The following is a 10,540-nucleotide window of genomic DNA, read 5'->3' on the forward strand; positions in this document are numbered from 1 at the left end:
TTTTGGTCATTTCATTTGATGCAAAACATTAATTGATTATTTAATGATATCTCTGTTTAATGTAAGGCATGTTGTGACCATATACAGGCAGGTATAAAATGATATTCACAGCAAATTCATCCAAAGTCGTTATTGCCGACTATGCTCTATTAATAGTAAGGGACAATTTTGGTTGGGCCTATATATTTATCTTGAATATTTTGGTGGACAATTTTTCCAATTCTGTTATCTTTGAATAAATAAGATTTTGGTGCTAATACAGATCAACCACGAATGGTGTGTTTTCTTTATTCATTATTTTAATTGCATATACATACATAGTTGCAAAAACCCGATTTTGAATTGCACAGATGAAGCCTTCTGTCTTCACAAAAAAAACCGGCAAAACAGGATAAACAGTGAATGGCATAATGTCGATAGGTTCATTCTCGAGAAGTTCAATTATAAATAATTTTTTGGTCTATATATTCCTGTTGTGTTCTGATATGATATCTTCGGTGAGTGGTGTTTGTGGGTTTTTGTGTAAATTTGTTTGTTAATGCTATTTCATAGTGTGCCCGAAATTTTTTTTTTACTACTTTTAAAATTTAGTTTAATTTTTAGAATGCTGTTGTTTTTCATATTTTTTTGTGTTCATTTCTTTAAAGCCTTATATTGAAAGTTAGTGGAATTACTCCATCTTATATACTTTGTATTGGATTAAATCTTGATTCTATTAGTAAGTTTTTTGTGCAATTGTCGAATCTTCTTTTATGGCGCTTCTTTACAATTGGGAGTGGTTTCATTACCATTCGGGTGTTAATTTCCTGTTAAGAGTTTAGATTGTAATGTAGTAATACCCAATCTAATTCTGCATAATTGAGAACGTGCTAATAGCATAATACTATATGGCAATTATAACAATTATACTTAGACTAAGCATTATTATGTAAACCATGTAACTGGGTCAAACCACGGGTACCATGAATTGAGTGTTGACAACACTATACATTCTACATATAAACCAAAAGATTATTTGATTTTACCCTGTAGTTGAGTAACAAAAACCAAATTATCACAAGGCGATCCAAAAGTCAGAGTTAAAGTTTTATGGTAAAAATACTTATTTATCCCAAATAGAGCAAATATAAATGAAATCAAAATTCAAAACTTGAGAATACTGAATCAAAGGAAAAGAAAATAGTTATTAACCATGCCTCAAATGGTCCATCAAATAGTAGCTTTTCTTTAGCAGAGTGCCTTTGGATAATACTTGTTGCAGCTGCCGTATTTGCCACCTATATACTTTTTAAGCGATGTCGTAAGGCACTTAAACAAGCGATTCAGAGAGAAATCCACCAAAACGAATTAATATGTTGAAAGAATTTGTTCTCTGGATTAATTTTTATTTTTTATAGTAGAAAGAACATCCACAGTTCTCTTAGATTTATATGTACAAAGAAAAACGGATTTGGAACATGAAGATTCTGTAAAAGTCTAGAGGATCCGTTGAAGGGATTTGTTTTTTGTTGAACAGCAGGTATGACTGATTGCAACAATTATGATGGATACCATTAGTGATTTTCCAACCCATTTTGTTCTGTTTGATGACTTAAAAGCAAAGAGAGTTGTAAAATTATTAATGATATTCGGCGTAATTGTAGCAACCAGTCATAACAACTGAAGCTGACCAAATTACACAAGAAATGATTGGAAACGTTATTGACAAATTTCATTTCAACCATGCGCATTATCAGGAAGTTCAAGGGATTCAAGCATTTTAAACATTTCATTGAATAGTTTTTCTTTGTACCAAAGTATCTATTGCAATACCTTTATTAAAAAAGTGCATTATTTGCTTGACATTTTGAAACTAGAATATTTCTTTATTTAGGCTTCAGTTAAATCTAAAGTTTATGTTAAGCAATAGCTTATGAAAAACTAAGATAGGAAGGTACAACCCGCATTTCTCCAAATTAAATCATTTAGATTGTACAGCCTCATGGTAGTATATATCAAGTTTCTTGTATTGTTAAAGAGATTAACTTACCCAAACCATATATATATATATATATATATATATATATATATATATATATATATATATATATATATATATATATATATAAATATATATATAAACCGCTTTTTACGAAGTTGTTAAAATTTTTTAGGTCCATTTCATCACCTTCTTAATCTATTGTACCACTCATTGTTCCTCCAAAAAGATAAAAATCTAGAAAGATAAATGAACAACTTCGTAAAAAGCGGTTATATATATATATATATATATATATATATATATATATATATATATATAAATATAAATATATATATAAACCGCTTTTTACGAAGTTGTTCATTTATCTTTCTAGATTTTTATCTTTTTGGAGGAACAATGAGTGGTACAATAGATTAAGAAGGTGATGAAATGGACCTAAAAAATTTTTCAATTAAATTTCTTAATCGTTTTTTCTCACACACGCGCCCTCTCAAAAATGTGCCAAAATCTTAGCCCGTAATTAAAAAACATGACACTACAAGATAATCATTATAAATATCTAAATAAGTTGACTATAAACAATTAAGCTTTCAAGAATATTATTTTGTATTAGGTAACAATTAATTATAACAATTAATTATTTCCTCTATTAAGTAATCATATTTCTAGTTATGAAAAAAATGCGTGCGATAAAAATTTATTTCCACATATTGCATTCAAAAAAAGAAACATTTCTTCAATATTATAGTGGATGAAATATATGATCGCTGTGCCAGAGACTGGCCAGTAAAAATGAATTCAGGGTCAGAAAATTTTCTGATTATATTTTTACGAGGACGACTGGGCTTAGAGTTAACAGAATAGTACGTCCTTTAACAGGGCTCCCTATCAATAGTATCAATGTTGACTTTGTTTGTTGGAGGCTTAGAACATTGAAAGGCTAGAAGTAGCATGCCGTGGAACTATGGGCAGGTTTGTTTGCTTGCAACATCTCTGATGCAATGATGCCAAATGCTTATAGAGAAATGGCAAGAATCACTTTATAATATCATAAAAATTTTCAGTTGTTTCCGAAGGCTCAAAACAATACTACTGCTCCCCTTTAATAAAATATCAAGCATTTTTTTAAAATAAATTTTGATAAGATACTCTATATCGAAGTCAATATACGTTAAATAAATGAAAATAAAGTACGAAGCAACGAGAAAACGGTAATGGCACCGCAACGCCGCTCGATCGCATTGTTGATGCCACTGATACAAGCACTCTCTGCCAGTGACGTCGTCAACAAATATTTACCTGATAAATTTTTATTAATTATTATAGAGTTTGAGTATAAGTAATATTACCATTTACGAGCTATTTATGTGTTTTTTTAATGGACTTTGTTAGAGGAAGATCCTAATAAAAGGCAGCATTTTTGTCAAAGCATTTTTATGGAAATTAAATATTTTATTAATATAATATTATAGATTTCTTAATAAATGATGTTTTAAGACACAATTTTGCATAACTTTATTGTTATTGTTATATTGGACAAAACTCAGTTTTACATCACATACTTTATATCACATAATATATACTTCTATGGTGCTGACTTTTTCAAAGGGACAGTATTGCTTCAGCGGAAACAGTTAAAACTACAAGGATGTTCAAATTGTGAAGGAGTTGCAGGTTTTTTATAGGTTATAAGATTTTTATTATGAGTATTTAGTCTGTACAATGGTTTTGAGACATTTAACACTGACCTATATAATACCTAATACCAATTATTATATCATATTAATTTATACTAAAAAACAGAGCTTACCTAAGAATAAAGACTATGTACAATAGATTAGATTAGATAGTTTATTAGTAGTAATATACAAACAAGTACTTTTACAAGTCAAATAAAATATGTAGTATGTTGGGCTTTTTCGAAAATCATGTTATTATTTCTTAAGTATTTTAATAATGACTTGAGAAATCTAATTCAATTTCTTTGGCGCAAATTTGTTTGTTGCAATCTTCGAATTAAAATTTTTTGTTCTTTTTTTTCCATAATTTGATGAATCATCAGTGCTTAGGTCCTCAGGATATCATTTTGATTTTACCCTAGAATAATATACATAAAAATATAGTATTACCAAAATTAAAAAGAAAAAATTAAAAAAATGTATTATGATAATCCAATTGATCAATAAAATGTATGTTATTATAAAGAATCTTTGTAATATCATACATTTGATTAATTGCATTTAATTAAACAAATATAACATAATAAAATACTATATCACTTGTAAATAAGATATATAGAATAGGATGATACATGGCATAAAACTAGTAGTCTATTTTGAGTGTATTTTTACCTTTTCCTTGGCAGAGTCAGGGAATGTGTAGCAGTTAAACAAAAACGGCTTGAATGAGAAATAGTAATTGTTGACCTAGACCCCACGGTAACTATTAATCTCAGATGCAGTTATTGTTGATGATGAATAATCAGATCTGTAATCATACAAAATTTGGAGTATCAAGAATATTAATCTATTTTAATTATCCATACTTGTCTATATTAGCTTCACTGTTTGTACTATATACCATTTTAGAAGCTAAAGAAGTTTTTGCACTCTTCAGGAAAACTATCCCTGCAGCTTTACCCTTCAAAGCTCACTTAAATTAACTGAATTATCGGCTGCTGTGTTTTTAACCAGTACATCAGAAATCCTAGTAAAAAAATAGTTTTACACACATACCTACCTAATTTAATAAGTATTAGGTATAAATAAAGCTTATATGAGTAACACTAATACTTTTTGTGGCGATTTTTTTATACTAGAAAAATATGTTTAAAAAAAATTACCTTTGAGGTAGAGCTGATTTTTTTAATAAAGTCTGGCTACTGATAATATTATCTTCCTTATGTAAGAAATCACTTCTAAGGATGTGATCTGAACAAACAAATATGTTCTTTTTAATTATGTTGATTTCCATTAATGAAATCCATTGTTCCCTTTAGGCATATATTAGGCAATCTATAATAAGTATTTGATATTTAATCAAAAAGCAAAAAAAAAATTATACTAATAAATTAATATGTGGTGCCAATTACTATATGTATTATTGTAAGTTGCAATATGGTAAAACAAACAAAAAATTATCGACCAAATTAACTTTATACATAGATATCAATATCTAAATAAATTTGAAAATTCTTTAAAGGCAATAAAAAATTAGTAATTTCATATATCTACCTAATGTATATATTAAAAAAACATAACTATATAGATAGGTACATTTAAAAATATAAATGTTTTGGTATTTTACGTACTTTCACATTCAAGTTTTTATTAGGTTTATATCTAAGATCCTATAAGATCCCCTATTCTACGTTTATGATGATGGTAACCCTATGATGTGATGTTATGAAAGTATCGGTACTTACTTGTGCAAAGATCGGCTTGAATCACCTTTTTATCATGATGCGGCACAAACGACACAAGTTTTTGCCATCCTAGCAATTTAAAAAAACACTAAAATGTGGCCTTTTTCGTTTTTAAACCAAAAATTAATGAAAATACACGAATCCCGAAAATAAACAAAGAGGCCGTTTGACAGATGACACTACTCGTATGGCTCAGGCGCTTAAGCTTCGGTGTTGTCGCTTCAAATTTTTTAGAAGCAGTTTTAGGGATAAGAATGTTAATAATTTTGTTTTTTTTTCTTAAGGATATTATATTTATTCTTAAAATAGGTTAATTGTAGTATTTATACTTTTTATTTTAAATTTTCCTATAAAATACAACACAAATAAGTTAAATTAACGTTATAATGGTTGTTAAAATATAGCTAAAATTTCCTCCGTTGGAAATTTGCGTCAACTTGACAACAGAGAATCAGCAAATATGTTTGTAAACAAAACACCCCTCTTGCCCCTGTGCACATGTTGGACTCAAACAAAGTTGTTGTTTACTAATTCTAGCATTTCAATGTTCTAAGGTTGGAGGTTGTTTTGGCATCCTATCAATGTTGCCTCGAGACTTTTTTTACACTTATTTTGATATTTTGCTTTTATAAATTTAACATTTATTTTCCAGTTATAAAATAAAACATATTTTTTTATTTTATAATAAAACAGACATTTTTTAAATTTTATTTTTATTCTAAATAATAACTAATAAGTTATATTTTAAATTCAAATTCAAATTTAAATAATATGTTTTGCCGAATAATAATTAATAAATTATTAATTAATAACAAAATAAAAACATATGTAATCCGTCACTTAAAACTAGAACTTTTATTAGGTTAAATGTTAAATTTATAGTGCAGTGAAATAGTATTTTTGGGGAGGAAAGTTTTGGGGTAGTTTTAATTTTCTTCATTCCTTATGTTTTTTGGGGTGCTGAATCCGATTCTGATGTTTGCCAACAAAATTTCGTGACGCATCATTGAAAAAAATGCAAAAAGGGTAAAAAACGGTAATTTTAGCAATCTTTGACTTATAACTCGAAAATACATAGATTTTTAGGTAACAACGACTCTATTCAAAAGTACATAAAATTTTCTTTAAATTTCATTGGTTTTTATTTTTTCTCGGACTCGGGCACCATCGCTAGTTGAAAAATAGCGTGTTTTATATATTTCAACAAAAACCCACTATGTATATGTAAAAATAATTTATTTTAAAATAACATGAATTTCATCACTTTATTACATTATCATATTATTTGAGCCGTTTTCCCTTAGAAGGTCCTGGTTGAGGCTCTGTGATGATGGAAGGTCCTGACTGAGGCTCCCCGATGGCAAAAACTCCTGGCAGAGGATCGGGTTCTTCCATAAACAGTATTGGAAATTGAGCTGGAACATAAGAAATATCGTGAAAAAACATTAACTTGTAATTTTGCGATTAGACATACCTTCCAAATCGTGTGAGCGTTCTTCTTCAGATAGTCCTTGGTCTCTTTCTTCAGCCATGTCTTTATCTATCTCAACGCTGTCCTCAGGGGGCTCGACGTTTTCACACAACCCGTTGCATGTTGAGCATATTAGAGAGCAATACGGGCCTGTTTTCCTACATCCACAATTCCGCTGGCAGCTTTTCTTGCATTTACAGGAAATGCGCTGAAGTATTAAATCTGCTGCTGGTTTGGACGTGGTTGCAACGGGCACAAGACCACTCTTTGTGCTTTTCCACCCCCAATCGTTCGGATCCAATTTTTGTTCTTTAAATATGCTTTGTCCACATAACCACTGCTGCACCTGAAAGTAAACTCTCAATGAATGTTCTCGTGCAGCAGCTTCAGTAGGAGGTAGTGCGGCAATGTTGGGTTTACTTTTGTAAGATGATGATATATAGTGCCTATATCTTAAATCGTTTAAACTAGTCTCTCGGCCTTTCCCATACAAAGCCATGAGAAACATCTTGCCTGCTTGGGCAATCTCGTCCTGATGAGCTCTAGGGTTTTTAAAAGCCTCAATAACCGGTACCAAGTTATGGTTTTTTTGGAGGACTTTAAGAAATTTTAATTTTCCCTGATTAAATAGAGCGGAAGTTGTGTCACAACCACTCATCGCTTGCAGGAACAATATATGGTCTGATATATTTTTGTTTGATAGGTGAGGATCGTAGATGGTTGGGGTCACCGTCCCTTTTCCTGGTTTCATGAGAGACACATTTTTTATATCAGGACTACACAGACCAATTAAAATCACCAAAAGGTCGATATCTTCCCCCACCACTGTCACGTTTTCATTTGAAGGAGCCAACTTAAGAGCTGTTGTGATTATTAGGATATCAGCATCCTCCACTGCTTGCTGTGATTCAATGTTTGATTCAGTCAACTTCTTCATAAGTATAAATATCAACCGGCTCTTGTTTGTGGAATTTGCAAGAAAACTTTCCTGCGAGACAGTAGGCACCATCGATTCAGTAAATGATATTTCCGCAGAATGTTTTGTTTGCGCTCTTCTTAATCGCTCTATTCGCTTGGTGCTTTCACGAGCTTCGTCGTAGTAGCCATCGAGAATGACCACAGCATTGCATTTGTAATTTGACCTTACATAGGAAACAACTATTGCAGATTTCTTCATATGTCTGGCCGTGGTGCCATTTGACCCGGTATAATAAAACCCCTTCGTCGATGACAAATTTTGTATTGTTTAAGTTCGCCTGTTCAGTCGGTACAAAAGCTTTGAACAAACTCGATTTGGTACCTTTTCTCATTCCATGCTCATCGAAAAGAGAGAGAGGGCAGGGGCTAAGTTGGAAACATAAAAATTCTCGTAGCTCTTTATCTGTATGTTTCACGATGGTCATTCGTTGAAAAAGTGTTATAAGATTGATGACTACAGTCCTATCTTCTATCTGAATAGAGCTGTTCATGATTGCAAGAGGCCGCACTCTTTCGCTGCGTTTCAGTTTTACAGTTTTGAAGTCGCCTCCAATAATGCGCTGTATACTTTGTATGCCAACCTCCTTGGACAAGTGGCAGTTGATTCTATCATCTGCGACAATACCTGTACTAAGTGACATTAAGTCAGTGGTCTCTGGAAAAGGAGGATGTTCGTGGAACCAATTCAGCAACTTATTTGCATCAATTATGTCTCGCTTTTGCATAGTATCTCTGCTGTCAACGTGTTGTTCTTAGGTCGCGTGTTCCACTCCAGTAAAGCGCTCAATCTCTTGGCAGACATTATGTAATGCTGTCATCTCTTCTGTCCATTTTGTTACAACGGTTTCAGTTACTCCACGACCATGAGTCAGATCCCCAGTTGTTTTTATTGACTTCATCAGAGTTTACTCGATCGCCAGGTGCCACACCACAGTTTATCGGTCCTTCGAATGATGAAACATCGTCCGGTAGTAAAACGCTCATAGTCAGCAGGTGGCATGATAGTTTTCAAGGCAAGCATGTCCTGGAGGTGAAAATGGCTACAATTAGCATACAGATTATCGCCACTTACGTGAAAGAAAGGAATCATTTTAAATATAGTTTAAAGGTGTAGTTCCCAGTCGCTACTTCTTTCTGCTTCAATGAACTGCTTCATCAAAGTCACCATTTCAAAATATACAATCCAGAGCTTCGCAGTGGAGCCACGATCTGCCAACTCTTGAAGCTTACTTTTAAATTCATCTTGTACACCTTTCACAAACTCTTTCACTTCATTAGAAAGAATCACTGTTCTGTCCATGTTAAATAAGATTTCCTCCAATTGATCTACCATCGCATCTGACAGGGACATTGACTGAAAAATGATTTTGGCCAAAGTTCTGTGGGCCAACATATGAGCTCGTACAGCCCTTGCGTAGGCGTGGCCAGTCATGATTTTTTCAGTTGAGTTTGATGCAAATATTGTATTGAAAAGTTCTGTCAATCCAATACCTTGCATAATGAAACCAATTGACCCCATAAACGACATCATTAAATGGAATACTCCTAGCCTTATTACAACATTTGAAAGGGCAGGATCATCCGGCTCAATAAAGAATTTCTCGTGCTTTGAAATAGAGGGGTTGGTCAAATGTCACTAGACAGGTAGTTTGGTTCAAGGATTTCGTCTTCTCTACTCCGGTCAATAATGCTGTGAATATTGTATCATATTCACTGGGTGGAGCGTTGATGAATGGCTGATAGCTAATAAACGTTACTTCATATGGCATGTCTCTTGTGATATCTTCCATAAATCCATTCCATCCAAGGAGGCCGGAAATGTCTTTACTTTTTCCATAGAGCCGCAAAAGATCAGGCACAGAAGGTATCGCAATTTCACTTAATGTAAACATTTCATTAAGATCATTTATCTTTTATTCAGCTAATCCTCCAGGTTTTGTTCTTTTAAAATGCTTCACTTGAATTGCTCCATAACTTTCGGAAACCTCATGCGGGTTTGTCTGTCCGATAATTTTCAGTCGAGGAATGAATTGATCGGGAGGTACGGCATGTTTTGGGGAAATACATGAAATACCATGGGGGTACTGTTCTGTGTCATAAGCCTGGCTTCGGATATCCTCGACAATAATTGCAACAGCTGCCTTTTCGGAGTTCGGAGTCTTTCCTCTTGTTCATCTTTCAGTGGCTGCTGGTACCAAGCATCATTCAAAATTTTATATCCTGTGTTTTTGAAACATTCTACCTGCGTCTTGTTGGGTAAAAAGTGATTAGTATTTCGCTTCCATATTTTTTAAGTAGATGTGCTTTGACTGTTTTTTTGTCAGGGCAATAATCGCCTTTGATTTGGTTCATCAACTCTTCGAACGAAAACTGGCACTCTCCACCATTATTCTCAAGATAACTGTACACATATTCCATGCTGCTTCAACATCATTGGCGAATGGACCTCTTGCTTTCTTGTCTTGAATTTTTGGGCGGTTGTACAGTTTTCTCATACATAAACTATGATACAGACAATCAGAGGCCACCAAGTCTGAGACGGGTAGAAGACGCTTGATTATGGCTTGCCCGTAGTCATCACCCAGTTTTTTAGCTCATTTTATAATAGTTTTCTTGGCATTTAAAGCTCGAACCTGATACACAATATTACGATTGGTTTTCTTTTTTCTTTGTTGTTCTATAAACT

At 32.6% G+C, this 10,540-nt stretch overlaps 1 long non-coding RNA gene across 1 annotated transcript; it reads right to left on the reverse strand.

Moving 5' to 3' along the window:
- Positions 1-6,624: 6,624 nt before the first annotated feature.
- On the reverse strand, positions 6,625-7,022 carry LOC126742046 (uncharacterized). Its single transcript, XR_007662470.1, has 2 exons — positions 6,880-7,022; positions 6,625-6,820 (listed from the first exon to the last, which is right to left on the reverse strand). It is a non-coding gene; the product is annotated as an uncharacterized LOC126742046 (long non-coding RNA).
- Between the last annotated feature and the right edge of the window lie 3,518 nt (positions 7,023-10,540).

The sequence above is a fragment of the Anthonomus grandis genome, chromosome 11, assembly GCF_022605725.1.
Source record: "Anthonomus grandis grandis chromosome 11, icAntGran1.3, whole genome shotgun sequence".
NCBI classification, from domain to species: Eukaryota; Metazoa; Arthropoda; class Insecta; order Coleoptera; family Curculionidae; genus Anthonomus; species Anthonomus grandis.